Below are 26,957 nucleotides of genomic sequence, written 5' to 3'. Positions count from 1 at the left end.
TGATGTAATCTCGTACCATCTTTGGGAACGTCTTGTTAAACTCGAGAAGTTGTGTAAAATTTTCAATGAAAACATTTCAGCCACGTGTTCTATCAGATGTGGGTAGAAATAGTTCGTAATTCATAATTGGATTCTTAGAAGCTCCCATCGAAGGCATTTACTTAGAATTCTTTATTACCTAGCACTTTTATCCGTTGGGCCACAGGTCCTCATGAACAAAGGAGTAGAGGCACACAAATTTTCGAGTTCGACAAAACACACTTAGAGAAAGTTGGAAGTTACGTCAGCCGAATAAGTCAAATAACACAAATATAAATATTAAACTTTGTACTAAAAATGAACTTCTAAAATTATTTTGAAGAATGGAAATTAAATTCGGTATGAACCATCATTGACCTGTCAAACGTGACAACATTCTCACATCACTAATCCAAATAATACATATTAATCTATTTCATTTTTTTTTTTTTTACTAAGAAGGAACCACTTATCAAACCCAAGGTCTACCCATTGACAAATGTTAACGAGTGTCTTGTAGACTAGGAGACAAAACCATCATAATCAGTAATGGTGAATTTGTGGGTAGAATATGATTATTTAAGAAGACAGCTAAACAAGAAATTATTTGCATTAAACTTGAAAACGACCATGTTATAGTCACCGGAAAGTAGCCCCACGGTATTGTGTTTCACAAATGGACAGTTCTAGGAAACAACGTTTGCAAATGGGATTTTCATTTGCTTTTAGACACTGATCGAGAGGAATAGAAATTATTAACATTTGTTGTAGTTAGATATTTGTAGCAAATGTTAGATTGAAGTTCAGTCGAGAACCTGCCATGAAAATAACGAGAGAGAGCAGATATAAACTCGAAATGTCTTCGTCCACTAGAAGATGGTTTTGTACACTGTCAAGACAGAAAAAGTTACTTTTAGAATCTCTTCTTGTGGCAACAAGGACTATCTGATGATAAGGGTTAATGAGTGCCGAGTAGACAGTGAGGCAATACTATGATGAACTTTGGTGGAACTTTGGTAGGATGTATGTGACTCTTGTATAGGTAGAGAATTGCATCTGAAATGAGATACTTTCTGGAGCAGTAGAATGATCCAACCATTTTTCCAGCAGCTTTGGCAACGGATCTGGTGTAAGTCTTCCATTTCTGGTCAACGGTGAAGGTTAGTGCCAGGAGTTTGTCAAAGCAGGGTGCTTTCTCAAGACGAAAGCTGTTTATTTCAACTGAGGCCAAGTGGGGATCAGAGCATAACTGGTAGATGAAACAGTATTACTGTTAATCTTCCCCTTTAATACACACTCAACTAGGTACTTCGTACACATTTGCTGCAATTTTGTCAAGTAGTTTTGAAGCTTATAAGTAAACAACAGGTAAATTAAAAAAAAATGTTCAATATAGATTATCATGATTATATACGACTCCACTCCTCTCTGCCTACCTCTACCAGTTGAACACAAATCAAATTGGCCTCGTTTCAATGCAAACTGACAAGTTAATCTTAAATTTGATTCTAGATTTCTTTTCTAATCAGTTACTCGCCAGGGGAAATCGAGTACGGACATTTTTGGGGTCTTGTTTTATTTTATTACTTTTTTTCTTTTTTTACTCCAGAGTCATGTCCTTACACGTTACAATATAGTCTATTTTTCTTAATCGTTAGCGTTGTTACTCAGAAGTCTAACATTGTTTGGATATCATTAATCTGAAATCTTAAACCCATCTTGATGGTATTGTCTCTGTCTAACAAATACCCGGGAATTAGTTTTTTTTTTTGTGTGTGTTCAAAAATATTGCTTTTAGAGACAAAGTGGACATTTATCCGAACCGGTTTCAAATAAAACTTTGGATTTGAAGTCAGAAATATGCACGTCTAAATAGATAAATTCGAAAGCTGGATTCATTTATCACGCCTATATTATCATCAAAATGACTCACTATTATTTAAATCAATAATACAATGTAGTCGCTTGAAATACTGTATATAAAGTGGAAACCAAACACAGCTATTTATATACCGAATTTGTATAACTATTTTTAAGCGGTGTTTAATAAATTAGTATTCAGTATTATTTGTTTATAATCATATACTTCGTAGCGCTAAAAAGAAAAAAAGGTGGAAAAAGACAAATGTATATGAACATGAGATTGTGTGGTTATGTGGTAGAGCGTATCTGCGTATGTATATATGTGCACTATATTATTAATTTTGTTCGTATGATTATCAAATATGATGAACAAAGTATTTATATATTAAACTTTAAACAGTAAGAAACATGTTGTACATGGCTGCATATATATGCATGCGTATGTTATGTGTGTATGTGTTAGGCAATGATATATAATATGTACATGGGGATCGTGTGTGTGTGTGTGTGGGGGGGGTTTGCGTTGGGTGTGTAAGGAGGGAGTATAGTTTAAATAAGTATTCAAATAAGTGATAAAAAATGTGGATCTACTTAATTTATCTAATTAGTTGACCGGTGTTTAGAAACTTAATTTTAATAAACATAGAAGAGAATCTCGGTATTAAAAGATGAAAGAGGATGAAAAATGTTATTTAGTACAAAAAAATAGGCTGCTTAGATTTCAAGTACAAAATCTTTATTCTTCTCAACCCCTTTTTTTTCACTTTCTCTATACTACCTTTTTGTACGCGTTTCTTTCTTTTTCTTTAATATGATTTGTTAAAATAAGAAAAAAAAAACTTTGTAGAAAAGAACTATTTAAAATTTAATGTTGTTATTAATATTTCGTGTGTTAATGAAAGAAATATATCAAATCCTCGTGGGATGTTTAATGCAGAAAACTCATTAACAACGATTCAGTACAAAAGTTAAAATAATCTATTATTTATACCTAGTGAAACTTTGCTTAGTATATTGCGAAATTTATGTCTATCCATTTCACATAATCATCTAATTGTATGTCAAAATTTACAGTGACTTAAATAAAAGTAAATGTCCATCTGTAAAAAGGAAAAAAGTAAGAAAAAAAACAGAAAAAAGAAAAACGAAATGGAAAAGAAAAAATGAAGGAACAAAGAAAAACGAAAAAGAAAAAAGGAAGAAAAAGGCAAACGGGGAAAAGAACAGGAAAACAGGGGAAAGAAAAAGAGAAAAATGAAAATAAGAAACTGAAAAATGTAAAATTATAAAGGAAAATGAAAAGGGAAAAAAGGAGAAAAAGAAAAAAGGAGAAACGAAAAAAGGAGAAAGAATAAAGGGAGAAAATGACAAAGAAGAAAAGGAAAAAAGGATAAAAAATGAGAAAAGGAAGGAAGGAGAAGAAAAAAGAAAAAAAGGAAAAGGGGGAAAAGAAAATGTTCTTCAAAAGGAACACATTGCTATAGAGTGCTATATCTCTTCTGCCAACCATTTTCAAACATTAGCTTTTGTTCTTGTTAAAAAACAACTCTCCTCTTTTAAGAGAACAGTCTCATATTCTCGGAAGGAATTTCAATCAAAAAATACTAAAAGCAAGCTTTTCATTGCTCCTTGACGTCGCAACAGTAAAAATGATGAGACCATCAACCGTTATGTATGGCATTCATATAATTCACTAAGGCTTTAAACCGCCACGAAATTTAGTTCATATCACGACTAACATCTAAGGAGCTAAGAATATGCATTGAACCGACAGACAACGAAAACAAAAACATTATCGTATATATGATGATGATGATGATACAGTATGTGAACTTTTCAGAACATATAGTGCATAATGTGTGCACTTGTTAAAGCTTACGTACACGTTGCTCTCGGCGTAAAAATACTCATTTCTTATGCTAAGTCTCACTTCATCAACAGTTATTTCTCTAACACATTTTTATTGTATAAATTAATACAAAATATTAAAATAGTTATAGAATATGTTTAAAACGTTGTGTAAAAATCCATTTTAATTCTTCTAATATAGCCGTAAATTGTAATTAACTGAAAAACTTACCTATCAATATACTTTCTCGTATTTCTCTCGTCCTATTTCACTGTGTTGATTCAGTCACTCCCTAATAATTTGTAATGTTTCTGTGAGAATATACAGAAAGACTGGCTCTTTTCATAAAATTTACATAGTGTGTTCGTAAACACTATGTAAATTAAATTGTAAAATAATAGGAATATTTCTTTTTATATTATCCATAATATAAAATAAATCGAATTGCAGTAGTGCTTCTGAACGAACAAGTTATGAATATGTCCAGTATCTTAGTTAAGCCACCATCCAATAGAAATAATGTGCCCCGACTTCGACCATTTAGAAATTGAAAATATTTCACAGGTTTTGGCAAACTTATCTACCAAATTTGATACTGATGATGAACTACACCACTGATTTTAAAGTTGTTATGAGGGTTGTTTTAGACGAACAAGGGAGTGCCATTTGAAAAACTCCAGATCAGGCCAATAGTCATAGTGTATAAAGTTCTAGTTTTGACCATATTGTTACATGTATTTTTATATGCTGAGCGGCATTGAATATACTCGAGTTAGCAATTTCCAATGTTTGAAAAGATCAAAGTTGGACAGAAATATCTTAAGTGAAAATCTTAAACTGAAAACTAAAAACCAAATTGAAAGACAGACGCGCTAATATCAGCGTCGTAAATGAAGTTAACATTTATATTGCTACCACCATTTCTTAACACCCGCTCAGCTGGATTGGACAGGTTATCTATATGCCAATCTCAGCTTTAACGGCCCATTCTATACTACTCATTTCTCACGAGAACTGTTGTCAAGGAGTTCAAAAGAATTTATACCGAGATAGGAAAACCGATTACGTTTAGGGACGAGGCAAAGAGGCACGTGTAGTGTAACTCTGAAAATAATAACCAACGTTAACACGCTATCTTCTATCTATCCTGTCTAAAGATATTGGCTTCCTGACTTGAATGCATTGTACATTAAAGCACTTTTGTTTTTGTTTTAACTCTTTCCAAAACTCAATCATGTTCTACATGATTGAGTTTTGCAAAGAATTATAAAGTAAAAAACAACAGTCCCCTCCCCCTTTTTTCCACCACCACTTCCTTACTGGCTTCCAAACTTAAAATATATAAAAGAATAATATAACCTTTTCTTTTTTCAAAACTCATCAAGATCCGCATCGCCGGTAACGATACAGAATCAACTACAAGACAAACCAAACAATGCAATATGAATTAATGAAAGAAGATATACAAACGGAAGCCCATGAATAAATGTTTGAAGATATATACAACTTAAAGCATAAAAACTCTTTTCAAAATGACCGGATTTGGCATTAAATACCCCGAAAAAGGTTGATATGCCGTAAAACAAGCTAGCCAAACCAAACTATCTATCCTCTCTTATTGTTCCCGAAAAGTGTAATGAAGAACAAAATGGTTAATGTAGAATCATTTTGATGTTATTTAAGTGCATTTAATAAAAATCCAGTAAGACAACGAAAATAAGCGAATTCACCATAAGACCATATACGGCAGCTCATGGCGAACCGATCACGTAAGATTATCTCCTCGCAAGAATAATCATTGTTGTATAAAAAAAACTAAAAGACATACGGCAGACATGAGAAAAACTAGGCGTACAAGCGCTTCCGAAAAGTAAAACCTGAAGAAGATTCACATCTACATCACTGTAACCAGTTCTTAATACTCGTCAGATAGACTGGCCATGTTAGCTATATACCTTACTCCTCTTTCATGGTCAATTCTATATACTATTCACTCCTCGCAAGACAACGTTGATTAGGATGTCAAAGGAAAATATACAATGATAAAATCAAAAGCATGTCGCATGGGCTTCGATATCTAAAAGGGCACAACAAGAGAACATGGCGCATATTTTCCAGTAGGATGCTACATAATATGTACGTCACCTCTAATGTGTTGCGAAGTACAAATCCAGAATTCAGATAAAAACACTTTGGTTGAATTCGTTAATTGGTTGCTAATGCATAATGAGTAATCGTGCGCATGCTGCATAAAACTATGCAGTTGCATAACCGGCCTACCAGCCCAGCTTAATATCCACAAAATCTTGCTAAAAAGAGTGGCCGTACGCATCACCAAGTGAATGCTAAGCATGCATTAATGTCTTTACAATATAAACAAGCTTTTTTCTTTGGTTGGTTTTAAGAGACATTTAACCATAGAGTAATCATTTATGAACTTTCTTTAAACTGTACCAAAATAATGTGTCTAACGTTCCATTAAATGTTCTTTTTTAGACTTCTATATACAACAAACCAAATCTCTTTGTGCCCCCCCCCAACAAAAGGAGGGTTGACCTGTAAATTCATCCTTGTACGTTCGTCTGTCCGCACTTCTCTCAATAACTACGCTTTGGATTTTTCTGTTTAATTTTGTACAAACATTAAACATGATACGAGCAAAAAAGTAGCAGAACGGTTTTTCCGTGAAAACTCCGGTTGCACCCCTAGGGGTGTCTTTCGGCTTAAAATAATTGACACTTCTGTGTTTATTTCAAAAATTGATGCCTTGGATTTTTATAAAACTTTCTGAAAATTGTAACTAACTGATTTCTATATAATTTTGTTTGTCTCTACTTCGTGATAACTCTTGGGTGTGTTCACAGGGGCTCTTTTAGGGCTAATAAAAACAATCCATTTTGGGGACTATTTTACGATATTTGTCCAAAATTTTCTGTGCATGTATATTTAGCAGTTTTGCATGATGCTGAACTCAAATTTAAATGGGGACTTTGGGGCTAAATGGGGGGGGACAAATGATGGACTTAGTCATTTCTTTTTTTGCTTGGTGCAGAACTCAAATTTACATATTTTAAGGCCTTGAACTGCACCATTTTTTCTTTTTCACCAGGATTTGACGTCCCTTGGGGACTTTTGGAGCAAAATGGGGGGGGGGGGCAATACTGAACTTAGTCATTTTTTATGCCTCGTTCACTGTGCACTCACTGGGGACCATGCATACTTCGTTTGTTTTTGATTGAAATCGCTCCAGCAAAGCATGCAGCTACTGTCCTACTGATATTAGTTTTGAAAAGTTCAAGCCATGGGTAGGAGAAAATAGTCGGCCAGAAAAGAATTGTACAAGCCTGCATTTTGGGAAATAAGCTACTGAAATAGGAAGCTGCATTATAACGAGTTAAATAAGCGGAAACAAAAGAGGCGGGAATAGATTTGACAACTGTGAAAAACAAAAAAAATGTGCATAGTAAAGAATTAACTGAAATAAAAACTTATTTTTATCGAAATTCTCGGACTGCATTTATTTAACACTAGGGTTTTTAAAGAATTTATTTAAAAATAAAAGGCACATTGTTACTTGTTTTTTCAGATTTCTTAGATATCATTGGAGTACAAAGCAATATCTTGAAAAAAAGAGGGGGTGGGGGAATATATCGTCATTATTAAAAATAAGTTATTTGGAAGTTTTACCTCAGCTCATTTCACGCCATTCAATTAATAAATTACCAAAATTAAGTACACGTTAATCTCACGTTTCGGTTTTCTATTTGGATGTACGTGTTGAAATAAAGCAACTTAACCTCTTGACCAATACTCTTTCATTAAAACTATGAGCAAACGATAGATCCGATATACATTTGATATAAAATGTCATCGGATACGAAGACGGCGAACAACGTGCAGAAGCAGGCATTAATATTTCACAATGCAAGACTTAAGTCAACCTGCATAAACATGATGATCCTTCACCAACCATTTCTTTTCCCGGCGACCCTCTACAATTTTAGACAAAGACTAGAATTGACAACACGACAAACATTCCATTGACCCTTCTTGAAGACCTTGCCGTCACACCTTACTAAACTGTTCGCTGTTTACCTCGTATGTTTAGTAATTTATTGACATTTCTGGAATTCAAAATGTCACATTTCTCGCTTAAACAATCTACATGAGTCGTCTTAAAATCTGCATATCCTGGCCAATATATCACTTTTTTTAATACGACCAGGCATCTAATATATAATATGACCAATGGTCAGTCGATCACGCTTAAGTTTGAAATACTTTAATGGCTAAGCACACAGACTAAAGGTAGCTTTATAAACCTGTCCAAACCGCGGCCTCTCTTGTTAGGTCGTTGTCAGAGTTCGAACTAAGATAGTTATGTTATTTATTGGCAACCTTTACGAGCTGCTGAGTCCTAATCAGACTCAAAGTTCACGTCAGACAATTCCGAGAGAAATTTTGTCAGCGTCCAGTGTCCCACGGTGCGCCCCTGCTGTACAAAAGAGTGGATTAACCTTTACTTGGTTTAGCGACACATGTTTGTGGTAGAAAAGTTTTTAACTTCTAGGTTGGTCAGTTCAAACCTGTTGCTGTGCAATAATCTTTCATTTCAAACATTTTTAAAAAAATCACAACGACACAAGCGATTAATGTATACAAAGTAAATGTATTTTGAGGACTTTGAAAAAATTTGCATAATACCATTTTCAAAAAAAAAAAAAAAAAAAAAATTTGGGTAGAATAATCGTAGTCATGCACAAGAATCCGTGCATTATTTGTCGCTTTCTTTTTTATTAGGGGGTGGGCATGTCAGCGTGCTAGCGGTTTTCCCCCCTAGAAGTCGCCACTGTCGCTATTAGGAAGGATGGGAGAAGAACGATGGGGTAAGACTAATGCTTGCGTGCAGTAATGTTCGCGTGCAGTAATGGTTGCGCCCTCGCGTCTAAGTTGCGGGCTGGGCTGTCGATCTCACTTCTGTAAGTTTTTTTTTAATAACAGCAGTTATAAAAGTTAATATCAGTACACAATAATTTCAGGTCAACGATTCTTTTATTTTATTTTTCTTTTAATGTATGTATACATAATACAAATGGGGGGGTCACTATCCTATATTCGATAAGGAGAGGGGAACACAAAAAATTCTCCAATTCCATAGGTGATGATGGAATTCATTAGACCATTTAGACAACCATTACCATTTTCTCCTCAGACGATCATCCAATTTCAAAGTTCAGAGACTAAATTGAACAAATAAAAATCCCATTAACCCCAAATTCCGCTACCTAACCTTACCACGTTTTTCCTTTTTAAAAGCTTTGCTATTGGATACGCAACCGATCGCTGATTATCTACATTCCTTTTCAATGCAACCAAGAATCTTCATAATGGGCTCTGTCCAACAGTTGTTCATGTTTTAGTCTGAAATGGCATTCGAACGGACGCATTTCAAGACTGCCTGTACTATTTATCTTTAAAGTCTTCTTTTTATGTCTTGTAAACCTTGTGCGCATCATGCTAATTTTTTTTGTTGATGTAGGAAATTTTTGTTTTGTGAAAATCCGTTGCCTCTGTCGAAAGTTATTCCGTCACATGCAAACATACATACATTTAAACAGATTTTTGCCCTTTATATTATAGATTTTTTTTTTTTTTACATTTTCACCCCAAACAAGGCAAATTGCCACTTTGGTGTAGGGGGCTACTATCAGGGGCAACAACTACTGGGGTACTATGTAGGGATTTGGCAGCAAGGTGTCGGTTCACGTTACACTTGAACTTCTGCACGTCAGTACTGTTCGGGAAGCAGGGACCTGGAATGGAATTCCAGAGTCTAGCGGTTCTGGGGAAGAAACTATTGGAGTAAAAAGATCTTTTACATCTAGGGATCTCTACAGTGTGGGGTGGGATTTAGCAGCCTGTCGGGTTTGTCGAGGGTGCTCACGTCGTGGGTGCGCAAGTGATTGCAGTTCGTCAGAGCATTCGCCACTAAAATACTTGTAGAAAAGGCAGAGGGATGCAACATTTCGTCGATGGGACAGAGGCTGAAGCTTAGATGCCAGTTCAGGGCCTATCAGGTTTGCGACTCTCTTTTGAACCTTGTCAAGGAGCGAGAGACTAGTAACAGATGCACCAGCCCAGATGTGGCAGCAGTACTCCATACATGGGCGAATGGTGGCCTTATAGAGGTACAGGATAGTTTCGGGTGTTAGTAGTTTTCTAGCACGGTAGAGAGAGCCCACCTTTCTTGCAGCGGCCCTTGCAATGCCTTCAATGTAATTGTTCCAACTCATGTTTCCTGTGAACGTTAGGCCAAGGAGTTTGAAAGATGGACTCTCAGATAAAGAGTCGTTGGCCATTGCTATGGGTGGTAGAGAGGGTTTCTTGTAATTATTGAATGAAACTAGTTTAGTCTTGGCAGCATTGAACGCGACCAACCACTTTTGTCCCCATTCCACTACAGATTGGAGGTCATCCTCTAGTGTTTCTGCCATTTCTTTAGAAATGTGTTCATTCGTCTTCCTGTCGTGCCTGCCATAGAGTGTAGTGTCATCAGCATATATACCCATCTCAGAGGCAATGTTGTCGGGGAGGTCATTTATGAATATCAGGAACAATAGAGGTCCAAGGATAGAACCCTGGGGCACCCCCGCATTTATATCATATTGTTTAGATGTACGACCGTCGAGGACAACCTGGATTTTTCTCTTATCTAAGAAGGATTTAATTATGTTAAGTATTCTACCAGTGATACCGTATGATCTGATTTTACTGAGGAGACCCTCATGCCATACCCTGTCAAAAGCCTTAGATATATCTAGAGCTACCGCTCTGCTCTCCCCCGCTTTGTCCGGTGAATGGTATATACGTTCAGAGATCACAGTTAGGATGTCTGATGTGGAACGGGCTTGTCTAAATCCATATTGTTTGTCAGTCAGTAGTTTAGCATCTGTAAGATGATGGACTAGAGCATGGTTAATTATGGTCTCAAATATTTTGGCAAAAAGTGGGAGGAGGCTAATGGGGCGATAATTTGATGGGTCTGTCCTTTCGCCAGAATTCTTAAATACTGGTACAACAGAAGCAGTTTTCCAACAGCCCGGAAAGCAAGCTTCATTAAGGCATTTGCTGTAGAGTTTGGAGAGAACTGGAGCTACTTCTGTTGAGCACTTTTTTAATAGCACAGCTGGGATAAGATCGGGTCCACATGCTTTTGAGGTGTCAAGGTTTTTTATGATAGCATGCACCTGAGCAGGGTTGGTTTTCAGATCGTCTAGTGTGGCGTCTATCCGCATAGGAAAGTCAGGTAGGGGGTGGTTGGAAGGGTCCAGTGTGGAGTTTGAGGCAAACCGACTGGCAAGCATGTTAGCCTTGTCGGTTGCTGAGGAGACAACCTCGTGATTGTTGGTTAGTGGGGGAATTGTTGATTGCCCATTATTTACTACACTGTTGTAGATTTTCCAGAAGTCTCGAGTTCCTAGTTTTTGTGCTTCGATGCGCTTTTTAGTAGTTTCCGTAAATTCTCTCTTAGCTGTCGTTATTTCTTTCTTAACGTTATTTCTAGCTTCTATATACTTCAGTCTGTTTGAACTGGACTGATGTCGGTTAAACCTACGGTATGCATGCTGCTTTTGAGCAATGGCAGTTGCACAAGTCGACGTAAACCATTGAGGAGAGTGGGGCTTACTATAAAATTTCCGCATGGGAACATGCGCTTCGATTGCAGTTTTGAACCAGTCAGTGGTCTCGTTTGCACATTGTTCAGCAGGGAGAGAGAAAATATTTTTCCATGGAGCATCTCTAATTAGTTCCCTGATGGCTTCCCAGTCAGCCTTATTATAATATCTCGTTGTTTTGAGCACTGGCTCTTCAGTTTTGGCTCTAGAGTTTAGGGCGATTTCAACCATTATCACTGCATGATCAGCGTTCCCGAGTGGGCTGTGGGCCTTCGTTATGCAGTCATCGGGAACTGTGGTCAAAAACAGATCTAGAAGTGATGCATGTTGTTCTTCCTGGTCAGGGAAACGGGTTGGAAACGTAACAATTTGTGATAGGGAGTGAGATATAGCGAAGCTATGGGTTGTGCTGTCCGCTGCATCTGTGTGAGTAGAGAATCCAAGCCATGTATTTGTGCGCTAGTGTCGAGGGACAGTGCCGTGTCTATGCTGTCAGATACTTTGTTTATTATGGAGCAGTCCTGAGTCGAGGGAGAGCGGTAGAGAAAATAATAGTAGCTAATATTGTGTTGCATGTTTAGCCTAAAGCACATAAAGGCTTGATCATCTGTTTCTAGGTTTGTTTCTCTCGTCAAGGGAAGGGTATTACGAATGTAAACTCCAAGTCCGTGCATATGTCTGTCAGAGTCCTTACGGCAGAGTGGGAGATATCCAGGCATGTTAAAGTGGTTAGAGGGAATGGAGGAGTGTAGGTTAGTCTCACTTAGTGCTAAGATATCCGGGATATTTGTTAAGAGAAATGCTTCAACATCAGCTAAGTTAGTTCTAAGCCCACGGATATTTGTGAATGAGAGCCTCAAGGGAGGAGGCAAGTTGAATTTGTTTGTCCCTAATCCTGGTTTAAGCTTATTTTTAAATTGTACTGTCGTCATATTTTTTTAAGAGTTTCGGTAAGGGGGAGCTAAACAAGAGGTTATGCAGAGCTTCAGACATGCATCACAAGTAGACCATCAGCTGACCTTTCTCCAATTAGGATTGTGGCCTCAGGAAAGCCCACCGGGGATGAGTGCAGGGTCCCTTTCCATGCGCGTCATGGCACTACAAACAACCCGATATTATTCAACTGTTGATGGAGCAGCCGCTCTAAGCGCTAGCAAAGAGTTAGGGCTCCTGTACTGCCAATCGGGAACAGCAGCCAGGAACTGTCAATCCGGTACCCTCAACCCATTAGAAGAAGGTCAACCCAATCTAATCGCTCAGGCATATCTTATACTCAAGCACTCCCAAATGTTCAGTTTTAGGGGTGGGGCGTGCTGGGAATGGGGAAGAACGGCGTTCGTTGCCCTAGCCAGGAAACAAGATCTACCGCTGGGTGTTTCTGTCGAATCAACGAGATAGTGTCTCTGCGCTTGACTAATAGGCAAAGAAGGAGTATGGAAGCCGGGCGATAGACAGAGCCTATCTACTCCTTAAGCAATTTAGGTTTGCAAACCGGTGAATTTGTTTGAGTCACCAGCTCTAGGAAGGTTGTCATCCAAGACTGAAGAGGCCTCTCTCCCCTTTGGTTTAGTTTCAGAGTTTTCCTTCTAGACGGATGATCTGGGAAGACCTACTGGGTCCGTCAGTCCTGAGAGGGTTTTCTCCGCGCCTAGGTTCTAATCCAGGTATTTCTGCGACCCCGCGTGGTTAGTGTTACTGGGTTAGTTTGTGGGGGATTATATCTCTACTGATTAGTTACACTCCTCAAAGTGATTTAGGGACATGCTATTTACTTGTTAATGGATAAAGGGAGTGGGTGAAGTTCATGTAGTGTAAGCCTCTATGATTGTAAGAGGGCTTGTTAGGGAGGAGATAATGTGATTTTAGTCTTACCCTTTTTTTATTTTATTTATGTTAGCTTAGGTCTAGGATAATGTTACAGTATGAGTAGGTATTAAGAATTGAGCTACGAGTTGTGCCCGAGCTATTTTAGATGATAGGAGGGTTAAGATGTAAGTGCAATATAGTATGGATAAGACAGCAAGTTTTGAGTCATGCGTAATTAGGTGAATAGATATATGGGCAGGTTTTCAGTAGGTGCGAATAGAGTTGAAGTTGTAGTTATTTTCTAGTAAGAGTCATGGGGCATTTTGCATAACAAGGAGTGTCGTTTCAATAACGTATTAATCGTTGCAAAACTCGAGGAGACAGTTGTGTAGTGTAGATCGCTTTGTTTCTGAGTACTTTATCTGTTAAGTACCTGCCTCTGTGTGCATAGGCTGTTAAATCCCTTACTGGATAGGAATGAGCTGTAATGCATGCCTTAGAGGTAGAAATGTATAGATGTTTAGTGATGGCTATTAAAACATTTTGCATGTGAGGGATTAGGGGCTGGAAGTTAGCGATTCCACTACAGATGCGGGGCAATGTGGGAGTTTAGTGGCGGATAGGTTGGAAGGAGTAGATTGTTAGCGTTCAAGAGAAGAGGGGTTATTTATTTACAGATAGATTTCCATTAGGATTTTTGAGTTACAGGTAAGGTTTAGTTTGAAGAAGAGGGAACTTTTTTCTTTTTTTTTGCATGCAGGTAAGACAAACGCAATCGTCTTGGAGGTAAAATGTATAAGATTTCGTAGCTAGCTATTAGGTTTTTTCCTCCCAGTTATAGGAACAGCTAGTTCGTTGGGATTTGGAATTGTAGTCATTAAGGTCAGGCGCAGAGTGTTGCATCTACTCAGAAAATTAGCCCTAGTATCAGAGCTGGGATTATGTATATTGCAGTTACAAATATAGTGACAGTTAAATTATGAGCCACGTGCAGTGGTTTGGTATGGTATGGGTATCATGGAGGACACTTTAATACAAGCAAGCGTACGGTGATTGCATACTGCTTAAATAAAGTTCTTCTGTCTTCTATAGTAGAAAGAAAGGTATTCCTAGCTCTGTTCTGTATTTTTGTATAGACTATTCGTTTCCGAGTAAGTTCTGTCCACAAAACGGCTCGCATGGAACTAAAATGTTAAAGACCATTTCTACGCCTATGTAATTAGAATGCATTAAATAAATAAATTTAAAGAGAAGGTATAAACAGTTGGTTAAAGCTAAAAGAGAAAAAATAAATAAATAAAAAAATAAAAACAATAAAAAGATAATAGAAACAGCTCGCATGGAAGCAAAGAGTTAAAGACAATATATGCGCATATAATTAAAATACATAAAATAGTCTAATTTAAAAAGCAGTTGCCATTTTGGTAAGATTAGGATTTGTTAAGTCACTTAGCTGTTTTTTTCTTTGCCCACTACATTTTGTCGCGACAGTCAGCGAGCGTAACCAAGTTCTTAGTGTGAAGGTACCGTCGGTGGGGGCTTCACTTTCTTTCCCCGGATTGTGTATCTATTAATAGAGCGCACATGTGTATGATAATTTTATTTTTTTTTTATTTTTTTAGGTTAAGGTTCTGTCTTCTATAGTAGAAAGAAAGGTATTCCTAGCTCTGTTCTGTATTTTTATAACGGAGTATGAAAATACCTGTATTTTTTTAACGGAGTATGAAAATACCTGAATTACTAACCGTTTTGCTTGTACTTTCATTTCCTACTTTTACCGAAGTCCGTAAAAGGTAGAAACCTACATTTTCTTTTTTTTACATTTCAGTAATAACATTGGATCTAAACAATGATTATGTATCAGTTCGTGTCATTCGTCCAGAACCAAACACACCATCAACGTTTAATGCTATTGCCAGTGATACCATTGGTTGATTTAGTATTATTGCTACTACTACTTTTATTTACTATTGTTCTCCTTCAAAATATAATGTAAAAAAAATGTCGCTTTTCTACAGTATTTACAGAGCATGTCGCCGACACCGATTTACCGTTTTGATTGTATTTTGATTTACTACATTTTTATTGTTGTTATAATTGAAAAAGATACACGCGTTCTTTGAACGGACAGTTGGAAAACTAGAATTTACTTGATTAGAAACTACATGACATCTTATGAGCGAGGGGTGAATAAATCTTATTGACATTCATATCTCCGCACTGGCAAATATCGTGAATTGTTGACACGATATAATTAACGAACTACAATAGATTAGTCTTTTTCTTTTATTATTTCTTTCTAAAATATTATCAATGCACTAAAATTTGTAAGATTGGGGATACTTAATTTTTACTATGTTGAGTTTCACTATGTGTGCCTGAATATCGCTCAAAAAGAAAACACATGATATGAAAAATGACAAGAAATAAATGGTAAATAAAATAATTTTTAAATGCTGCACAAACAATGAGATATTTATCATTTCTTTTCGTTTAATTCTTTTGGATTTGTTTATAAGTTCAAGATTTTTAAGAACTAATGAACTGAGTAGCGCATTAGTCAACCTTGTCCAATGATTTTAGAATTGCTTAACGTGATTTTCGACATTTCTTCTTAGCAAGACTGCATTTTTAAACTTATAGCCCACTTCATAAAAACAAAACAAAATACCTCAGTCTATGAAAATTTCTCCTTTATAGAAATACGACACATCCAATGGTTTTACGATTGCTTAACATGCTTTTCAACATGTATTCCTATTAGAGGGGATTCGTTTCTGAACACCACTTCTTAAAATCAAAACAAAATATATATTAATCTAGAAGGATTTCCCCTTAATGGAAAGCACCAAAACCAATGGTTTAGGAATTGCTGAACGATTTTAACGAATTGCTTTTACGTATTTTTTTATTAGCAGGCCTTCATTTCCTAACTTATCAACCACTTCATAAAAACAAAAATAAAATAACTACGTTTACAAGGAATCCTTATTCATTGAAATACACCAGAATAGTTTTAGGACGAATTATATTTCTTCGCAAATATTTTACTTATTAGCTTCCTATAGTGGGAGGGGGGAGGCCGTCATCACCTGCCTTTTTAACATTTCTTAGATAATTTTTTTTTTTTTACACAGGCTACCAACTTGGCTGTGCGAGTTTTCATTCCAGGTCATTACCAATCACTTCATACAAACAAAACGAAATTATCTCAGTCTATAAATTCTTTCTCCTTCGTTGCAAAAATACCAGAACCAATGGTTTCATGATTGATTAAAATATCCCTTCGTAATCGTTACTTTATTCGTTACATTCAGTTATGGGAAGTGGGGGTCATGCACATATGCGAATTTATTAAAATAGCTAACTAACGTGCTTTTTAACCTTCCTATTGTTTCATTATTGCTTTAAATATTTCTTCGTAAACAAATTTTTATTTTTTATTTTACATTGTAGGCGAGGTGGAAGCACATTTTTGGACATTGATTGGCATGCTTTTTAACATTGATTTTTTTCTTGGTTATTACAGCAATTATTAACTTGTCAACCACCCCATAAAGCGAATCAAAACAAAATAAGCTCAATCTACGATAATGCGCTAGAAAATTATAGTTTAATTTGTTTTAGAATGAGTGAAGTTCTTCGAACGAAATCTGTTTTGACTTTGTGCTATATTTCCACCGAGCAACACCAGTAAACGGTTCCTGCTAGTTTGGTATATATGCAGACATTATATTTATTATATTAATGCGCGGAATTTGATGTTCATTGCTAGCGTTTTTTGTTTGTTTCTTGGAACATGCGGTTAACGCAAAGTAAACCTACGAGTTTCTAATATATATATATATATATATATATATATATATATATATATATATATATATATATATATATATATAAGGCACTTTGTGTGAATAAGTGAGTTCATTTTCTACGGACTTAAAAACGGCAGGGCCGATTTTTTTCAAATTTCACTCAAATATACGTTGAGCATGGAATGTTCTAAAGTAGGTTTTTTATCGGAATTCCTTTCGATAAGTATCGAAAATTGATAATCGAAAAAGTTCCATTCAAAGAGAAACAACCTGATTTTGACAAACGTAACACTTTTATACAGCCTAACATCACAAGGGCATTTTAAAAGTTTTATCACTGCACAGCAGACGCGCTGGGCGTATTAAATGAACGGTAGGTTTTTTATAAGATAGGAGCGCGTTCGAAATGAATGTTTCTTTTTAGGACAAATTGTACCATGATAGTTGACGTTTGCATTTTGAACTTTAAGTCAAGTCATTATATAAAATAATTTTATAAAGTCAACAGTAGGTTCTCTACAGTGCAATGAAGACTACAATGTATTGTGGACTAAGTCACTACAGTGAGGCATGTGGAACTGTCTCCCCGTGAACCGCAGTGGATCCCTGGCAATCAATCGATTTGATTTAAAAATGGACGATTTTACTGATTTTGATGACAAATATTCGAAGTGTAGAACATTCGTTGATTCTAATTCAATTCAGAGCAACGTCGGGTCTCCCTGCTAGTATATCATTTTTATATCTCCAGACACTAGTGTCTAATGCCTTCGCAATCATTAGCGCAGGACGTGATAATTAATGCTGACCGAAAGATTCAAACCTTGTTATAAAGTAACCTTTGACTATCGGTTAGAACGTTACCTCTGGACTAGTGTCAATTAACATGAGAATTAAGAGAAATTAAACGCCTATAAATGCCAAGTGCATACATAAAAGTAAAGCAGCTAGAGAGTATTCTAACGCCAGAAAGTCGCTATTTATTTATCATGCAGGACTTAACTTAAATAATCTTAAAGGGGCTTATGATTATAACTTAATTATTTTTATACCTACAAACACTAGTGTTTCATGATTTTGCAATCATCAGTGCAGGAAGTGATAATTACTGCCGATCGAAAGAAGTATACCGGTTCGAGGGCGAGTAAAATTAATTCCCCAAACGGAACAGCTTTACACCATCTTTTTATTAAGCTAGATAAATGGTTATTACACTTCATGCCATGATTTTGATTCTAGATTTTTTTTTTTTTTTTTTTTACACAGGAATCACCACGTATCAAGACCTGGAGGCCACTCGAGGATAAGGGTTAATGGGTATACATTAGTTAATGTGATTATTGCGTAGTAAGCATAAGTAGTGGGGATTTTGTGAATTTGATTACTTAGGGGGGCGGTTTATCAAGAACTTGTTTACGTTGGACTTGAAGACAATCAGATTGTAGTCAGCTGTAAAGCAGCCAATCGGAAAAGAGTTCCACAGGCGTGCAGTTCTAAGAAAGAGGCTTTCGGACTTTTTTCTTTTTTTTTCTTAATTGATGTCTAATGATTATGGGTTCAATTCTAATGAAAATCTGAAATATTTGAATTTTAAAATGGAAGATTGTGCCCATATGCTTCCTAAAAACTTAAATAATCTAAAGAAACAAAACTTTGGAGAATATGCGTAAGGTGATGTCCAATACCTATTATTGTTAAGTTTCACAACAACCGTAGGTGGCGTAATTTTCACGAAAGTCTTTGAACATTTTTTTATGAATTAAATATGGACCAGATTACTAATTCTTATGCTTAGTAGCTGTGTTCGAAAATTCATAATAATCGGTGTATTACCTTATGAAAGAATCCTCTCCATAGAAATATATAAACATATACACATACCTAACGTTATATAGATATATACATATGTGTATGTGTGCTCACTTATATGTGGGTTGCTTCAATAAGCGAAATAATGGTTTCTTTGTTGCGTTAAGCAATAGTTTTCTATAAAGCGAAGAGAGTTATCTTGAATTAGCAGTAGTAAAGTTGAATGTATACGAAACAGAAATATATAAAGCATTATAATTTCTACTTTACCGTGGTTCAGACTTTCTAACCGTTTCGTACAATCTTCTGTAATATTTTAACGGGCCCAACACATTGTATCCGAAACAGTCGCAAAAGAACAAGAAAGGAAATTCAACTCACATATTTTTGTTGAAATAAAAGTCATTTATTCGTGGTACTTTCCAAATAACACATTTACTCTTGTTTTAAAAGCCAATTAGTTCGCCATGTACTTAAAAAAATCTCTGCCGTCAGTTACGGTTAAGTTAGCTAGTTTGAATTTTGACAAGGATCATACTGAGTGTATGATAAGATCGGTAAAATAAAATTGTCTATAAAGTGGAACGAAAGGTGTTTGACAAGACAGTGATAAAGGTCAAGCGCTGTAGAAAAAAAATAGTCGAACGATATGCGGTATGACGAATGATGTCAAGTTTTCAGATTAGGCTCTCTCGGGAACCATGCGATCGAAACACGGCGAATTTCATTTCGGTGTATGTCTGTCTGAATTACTCATTTCTTAAGTTAGAAAGAAAAATTTAAGAGGCAATAACTAACGACGATAACAGCCTCTCTCATCAGTAAAGTCTTTACAAATAAAATCCTTCCACAAATCCCAGCGAAAGTCTCCTTTCTGTCTTTCATGAACGAAAAGTTTTATTGGTCTTAGTTTAACAGACGAGATGACCGACGGCTACTCATAAAACGCGGCGAAGTTAAATAGTGTCAGATAGGGCGGTAAAAGTCTTAACGTATAAAAACTCCGCGCATGTATGTATAAAAAGACTTATTTGGTTTATTGATTAATCTTTGAAAAAAAAAAAAAAAAAACACACACACACACACACACACACACACGGGGGGGTATTTTTTTACCTACCCGACGTTATCATTTAATATTTTAAAACGTGTGGTACTACATTAAGTTATAAAAAAATACACTTAGTTTTTACTGTTTTATTAATTCATTGCAATAAAATTTTAATTAAAAATTAATTTTAAAAAAATACATGTAAGGCGAGAAGCACGCAAACTGGACAGAGAATATTATTAAAAGACAATCAGATAAACAAATTTTTTGTGGACTCATATTTTACTTGAATCATCCTCCTTATCTAACCTTGATCATTTTTAAAATTTATCACCATCATAACAGTTTTTCGTGTAGAGGTTTGTCAAACAAACTGACCCAAAGGAAGAAAGGAAAACAAATTGGCTAAGCAGAATCAAATATCGATGCTTTAGATGCTACACTATTTAGATCTAAATTCTAAAATCTGACAAGATACCTGTAAACATGAGATATATTTGAAAGCCTGTATGATTGATTTAATTGGTGCTGTTTTTGACAATGAAAACTTAAGCAAATTTTAAATCTAACCTAACTTCTTACATATTAATAGTGTTAGCGACTTAGAACTGCCACAATTTTCAATCAGTTACTGGCAAAATAGCAACTTTTGTTCAATTAATCATACACAATAGTTTCAGTAGTAAATATCAAAATAAAACGAGCTATATGCTGCTACATTAACAAACTAAATTAGAAACAGATGAGCGAAAGTTAATCCTAGCTGAGAAATTGTAATAACTTTAACCATTAGTTTCAAAATTGCATTGAAGTTATAAAACATGTACATGATAGAAATAGATTACATTCTGTGGTTTTTGAAAGAAAATTGATAAAAATAACGAGCTTTTGTGTACGCAGAGGAATCAAGTACAAGTATCTGATCCCTGCTTGAGCATGGTGCACACAGTTCTGGTCCTGTCGGACACCAGCCGCTAAGGTAAACCTTTTAGTTTCTTAGCTAGTCGAATGAATGCCACCCCGCCCCTTCCAATAGGAACCCTCCAAGATGCCCACTCAATTTTTTTCTTTTCGCACCTGGCCTTCTCAAATTGCATTCATTTTAGATATCACTTACTCCCCAACTCTTCCACTCGATTATTTTATTTTTTCTCTCCCATCTTCACCTCAATGACAGATTGGCTTGTTTGTTTTTTCGGCCCCAAAGCCGGAAAACAGTAGGCGGTCTAACATTTAGAAAGGGTTGTGAGGATCTTATTAACGGTTGTTATATTTTGTTTCTTCTTCACTCCAGGATAAAAGTAATTATTGTTTATTAAAAACGACTTTTGTATATATTTATATTAAAAAAAAAAACATCGATTTAGAAATGTTAATAATTAATAAATGTGGTAATATTGTGGCTGAAAATTCTGAATACGAATAGTTTAGACAAATCTCTAGTAACGTGGCAAGGATGAAAACACCCGACACTTTTGATTAGCCATGCGTCTAATTTATTTTTGGAGATTGAAAAATTTATTTCAGAAAATTCTACAAAGAAGATGTAATAGTTTTTTAGTATCCCTGTACCAGTTATTAATCTAACGAAAAATGGCAATTAGAAGGTAGTGATCACCCACTTTATGACCAGATGCTTTGCATAAGAACTAACATTAAATCTGTTATCTGGCTCAGAGACAGATAACAGTTAAATTTATAAGCGAAAGTAGTTCCAATTTAACGTCGAATATATATATATATATATATATATATACTCTATATATGTATACTATATATATACTATATACCTCCATGCAGAAATAATTGAACCAACCAATATTAGGCACATGTTGAACATTTACGAAGTCGATGTAGTTGATATCAGTACATTTAGAGATGGATTCGTCGACTTTACAGTGGCAACAAAGATGTGAATGACAAAACAGGCTCGGACTTTTACAAGTGAAGCATCAGAAGAGGGTGGCAAAAGTGTATTGAAAATGGTGCTTAGTAGAAAAAATATTTTGGAACACAAAGGGTCGCTCGTTTTAATGTTACATCTCCCGTCTTCGTAGCTCTTCAACATCTTTTTTTTTTTTTTGTTTGTTTTTTTGTTTTGTTTTGATTTTTATTTTTTGCTTCCTTTTATTAAAAAAAGTAGGGGGCTTTTTTTATGAACGACCTTCTTATATATAATATATGGTTTTTCTTTCGTTTTGCGTGCGTGTGTGTGTACGGCGAAAGGGGTGAAAATGGTAAAACCAAGAGAAAAGGTAAATTACATTAATTTATTGAACCGACTTTCGTCACTCATCAGAGTAAATACAGGGAAGTAAAATTCGCGTGCTTAAACTGAGTAAAACATAGAATATCGTTGTAAAATGAAAACCAGTGACAAGTTTAGGGAGAAAAAAATGGCGGCAAGGATGAGACGAATGGATCACAGCTTTAAAAGCTACTCCTTCTGCTTACATAGGGAGGGCTTTTAATTCATTTTTTCCATTTTTCAATCCCCACCCCAGCAAAAAAAAAAAATGACACAAATGCCCATAATTTTTGTCGTAATTTATATATATATATATATATATATATATATATATAGGAAAAAGCTACAGACGGCCAAAAAAAAACGGCCGGGTAGCGGAAACAATAATGTAACTTAACAGAAAGATACGGTAATAAAAAATAAAACGCACATTTGCTCTACAACAATATTGAGCATTTTCTTCAGTTTTTATTAATTACCATTTCCACTATATATATATATATATATATATATATATTCTTTTTGCCATATCAGGATGTTTACATGTAATCGTTTGAAAATAATGAAATCTTTTTATGTTTTGAAATGTCTTGAATAAAAAAGGATTACAAATTAATTTTATAATTTGAAATGTTCTCCATAAGCACCATTACTAAAACTATCAGTAAAAAAATTAACCATTTTTTGTGAACCAAGAATTAATAAACCCGTTATTTTTATTTTATTTTTTTAGAATCAAAGCAAAAACTTGTACTTCTACAGGAGAGGACCATATGGGCCGAATATTTCCGATTGCGGTTTGCGGAACAGGTCGGAAATGGAAACAAGCACCGAAATTCCGGGGCTTGTTAAAAGAGAGTCGACAAATCGATTGTTTTTAATATATTGTTTTAAGCATAAATAATATTAGTACTTAATTGCCGTGTTGAAAAAGTAATATAAAAAAAATTACGAAAATTCATTTTATAGAACAACTCCTATTGTGTTTTAAATAAAATAAAGTCTATTGTTATAGACAACAAATATTGCAGCCATCAACAAGTAATCTAAAATATTCGTTCCGAGTTATGACCCCTGTGTATAGACTCTTACTGTCTACTTTATAACATCTAAGAAAAAAGCAATTTTACCAAATTTTCCGCAAAAATTACTTTTAACTATAAATAACTTTCTACTCATGAATTTTCGTAATTTTTGGATAGATTACGATTTCGGTATGACAATTAAGTATGTAATATTGTTTTTGCTGAAATCGACAGATTTTTAAAAATCGACCTGTTGACCATCTTAACAAACGCCGAAATTTCTATCGAATTTACTTTTCCAAAATAAATAATGTGCTTCTATAAAATTTGAACCGAACGAAAACGACTTTTACTAAGCTGAACCAAAACTTATTTAGATTTAGTTTAAAAACAAATCGGTCTAAATTCTGTAGAAGTACCGATAAAATGGCCAAAATCTAGCTGGTTAATGGTTAACTTGACGAGCACAATTTAAATAAAAAATCATTACATACGAAAACTAGTATTGAACCCGAATAATTAGCAACTAATTTGTTTGAACTCACTTCTAAAATTCTAATGTTTTTTTTAGTTTTGATCAAGGTTAGAATACTCTCTCCTTCTCATTCGTGTTCAGAATGAATTTAATAATTTTCTTCAAATCAGTAATTGAATCAACATTATTAAAAAAATTAAATTTCGGGGGAAGGGATAATCCTAACCTAATTTTGTATTCGTATGATTTACTGGGTGCTTGTGCAGTTTACGCACGGTGTTATTTTTTAAATAGGATTTAAGTTCAATTCAATTTTTAAGTTATATTTTGTTTATTAAATTTTTAGGTGAAAGTACGGAATAGTTAAAAAAAAAAGTACTCCCCATCTTAAGACTGGCTTTCGTAATAATAACGTTATTATTTCAGTACGATCCATAAACTTTGGTGTAGTCGGCTTTTTACTTTTTTGCCGTTTCAAATTTCGTATATTTTAACTTGGACAAACATGCAACCACGTTTTTATTATTGGTATCGTGTAGCCAAAGCAGATTACGGTTTGAAAACTACCAAATAAAATTTTAAATAGTAGACGACACTAAGCATACGAAGAGTTAAGGTTTCAAAAATTTTTAGCCCCTTAAAAAAAATGTAGCTTTTAAATCGTAAATTGTTTCTGCTATTTCCAGGACATCTCCGGAGGGATTCTCCGTCGATTCTAAAGATCGATTCCGTAAGTATTGAAATCGTCTGAATGCCTATAAGTACCCAAATGACAAGTTGATTTACAAATATGGTTAGAACTATAGAGTAAGAAAGTCCATTAGTCACCATGATGAGCGGTTTGCTATTTATTTCATTATTTTGCTATCTTCCGATTGGAATTAAAACATTAAAATAACTTACATAGAGTTTAACCCGGATATAAGAGACCCGAATATAAGAAAAACGGATAGAGCCTGTCTTAATTTACAGCGTAACCCGGATATAAGAACCCCAGATATAAGTTTAACCCGGATATTAGATAGCTGTAAGGCCCTAATAAGAAATCTCTTATATCCAGGTTACACTGTATTAATGAGAGCACAAAAGAACCCGACATTATAATCCGTGCAGCATGAAAGCTACTTGTTAGATTTAAAGCAAAAAGTTTAAAACAATCAAGGAAAAGATACGCACCTGTTCGTTAAAGGTAAACATGAGAGGGTAACATTACGTTGGTTCTAAGCGTTGATTAAGCCGGTGCAGGATTGGGCGTCAGACTGAATTTTTCTTCTTTTTATTTTAGAGTAAGAACACAAATTGTTATTATTATTACAGCTACATTATTTGCATATGTGATTTTAAACCGGCACGTAAGTGTTAGTGGGTTCTTTTTATGAATGGCTCACAGAACACAAACACACGCTTTTTTTTTTTTTTTACAAGTCCCGACCGGTCTAAAGCGTCCTGAAGAAAAGCTTAAAACAAAATAAAGGAAAAAAGTGAGATCAACTTCTGCGCCTGGAAACTGAAGGAGTGCCCGACAGTGTGGCAAAAAAAAAATACACTGCTACCACACAGTGTTTTATTTTATTTATTCTTTTATGCCTCATATTTAAAAGATCGTGAAATCTAGCCGAGTTTAAAATACAGTACGTTACGGTTAATTGGGAACGAGATAATTGAGCAATTTGGTCCATTTTTTTTAGCCGTCTTGTTATGTGAAACATAAAAGGGCAATTTACGACTTGATTTGGATATCAAAAGGACACTTTTTACGATTCTTTAAGTAATTAAGTAGTGGCGTAATGGATAAAGTACTAGGTTAAATTCATTTGTAAGTGACAATCATCTGGAGTCGACGGTTCAATCTCTAGTGCGGGCGATACTCAGAATACAATTACGAATTACTTTAGCCTTCTATCCAATCATGGCCGACAAAACGAGAGCATGCTGTCCCTATAGATTAAATAAAGAGTCCCGTTCGAAATTTTCGGTTCGGCAGAAAGATTCCTGAGGGAGACAAAATACACCTGAAGAAGGTAGCAGGTTACATCGGCGGAAAGATTTTGCGCATAACACTTAAGATGAGTACAGTTAATCGAAGAATCTAAATAATAAAAATTGTCAATCTTCATCTTAAAAATTCAGAAATCCAAACAAGGACTGTGATAGGGCTCAGATTTATAGAGATCAACTTGCGTAAAAAGTGCAGACTTAACAACAATGCTCCATGCACAGTTGACAGTAGATAAAAACAGCGAATATCAGTCCGAAGAGTTTGAACGTTGAACTTTTGAGAAGAGTGCTATCGGTCATGATAATCAATCCATGTGAAGTTTCTTATAATAGTTAAAAGAAAAAATATATCTTTGTAGCATTAAATGTGATTATCCATTTGGATCTAATGCATTCACTTACGCAGTAATACTATTGAAAAAAGGTATGAGCCCACCCCTCCTAGCTATTGATAAAATAGCATGTGTCCTGTGAATCGTTTGCAATAAATTCTGTGTTCCGGAATAAAATACAAGAGTGCTTAAATACAATAAACATAACATAGGTGGGTACGTCTACTAGTATAAATATTAATGAAAATCTAATTGTTCGAATGGATTTGATTTTATGTTGTAAACTGGATATATTCTAAGACGATGAAGTAACGGGGCCGACCCTGCAGAAAATAAGCTGACTTTTCATGAGAAAGGAAAGTGATAATGATTAGTCGGAAATTACGTCAAACAGACGATTGAGAAAGTAGCGATTTTCAATTTCCGAAATCTTGTATGATTTAACAAAGTTAAATAAGTAAATTAATCATGCGCTTATAGAATAAGTCTCTTTTCCGTTTTCACCTTCAGAACGTGGACTATTAAGTTGTTTCTGATATGAATAATCCATCTATTTTCTAAAGAATCCCGAGTTGAATTGATTAATTAAATAATTTAACGTTGCAAGCATGTCAGATGACATTCTGTTAAAGTAATTAAATTTGTCCTAAATCCGACAGGATATTCCGCAGAAGGACGACGATATCCAAGAAAGTATGATTTTGAATTGATCAACTTATTTATTTGTTAAATGATTTTGAATAAGTAAACAATTATATAGGGTTAACACGAAGACGACCACCCAACTCAGAGCCATGTAACATTAAATAAAAAAAAATAAATAAAAAACAGCATTCCAAGCCACTGTAATATATTTTAGTGTGCAATGCTTAAAACGAAATTGTATTTTTGTTGATCGAATGTGCGGCTACGACTAATGCAGAACGATGTCTTTTTCCGTACACAACGGCAATTTATGCTATTGTTTCTATGCATTTGCATCACTGAAACGC

General features: G+C 35.1%; 1 protein-coding gene across 2 annotated transcripts in view; it reads right to left on the bottom strand.

Moving 5' to 3' along the window:
- The window catches only part of LOC145279872 (cytosolic carboxypeptidase 1-like), a 657,874-nt gene that overhangs the window by 608,329 nt on the left and 22,588 nt on the right, over positions 1-26,957 (bottom strand). Inside the window, exon 1 of one of the 2 annotated variants that reach the window (XM_080131320.1) lies at positions 24,812-25,092. The exons of the other annotated variant lie outside the window; for it this stretch is intronic. The gene's annotated coding sequence lies outside the window, so the exon portion shown is untranslated. Of the gene's footprint in view, positions 1-24,811; positions 25,093-26,957 lie in introns of those variants that run through there. 2 annotated transcript variants of the gene reach the window in all.

The sequence above is a fragment of the Euprymna scolopes genome, chromosome 7 (assembly GCF_053919585.1).
Source record: "Euprymna scolopes isolate OS-2025 chromosome 7, ASM5391958v1, whole genome shotgun sequence".
Classification (NCBI taxonomy): Eukaryota; Metazoa; Mollusca; class Cephalopoda; order Sepiida; family Sepiolidae; genus Euprymna; species Euprymna scolopes.
Note: the sequence above shows the minus strand (reverse complement) of the source record. Positions and strands in the feature narration are given on the sequence as shown.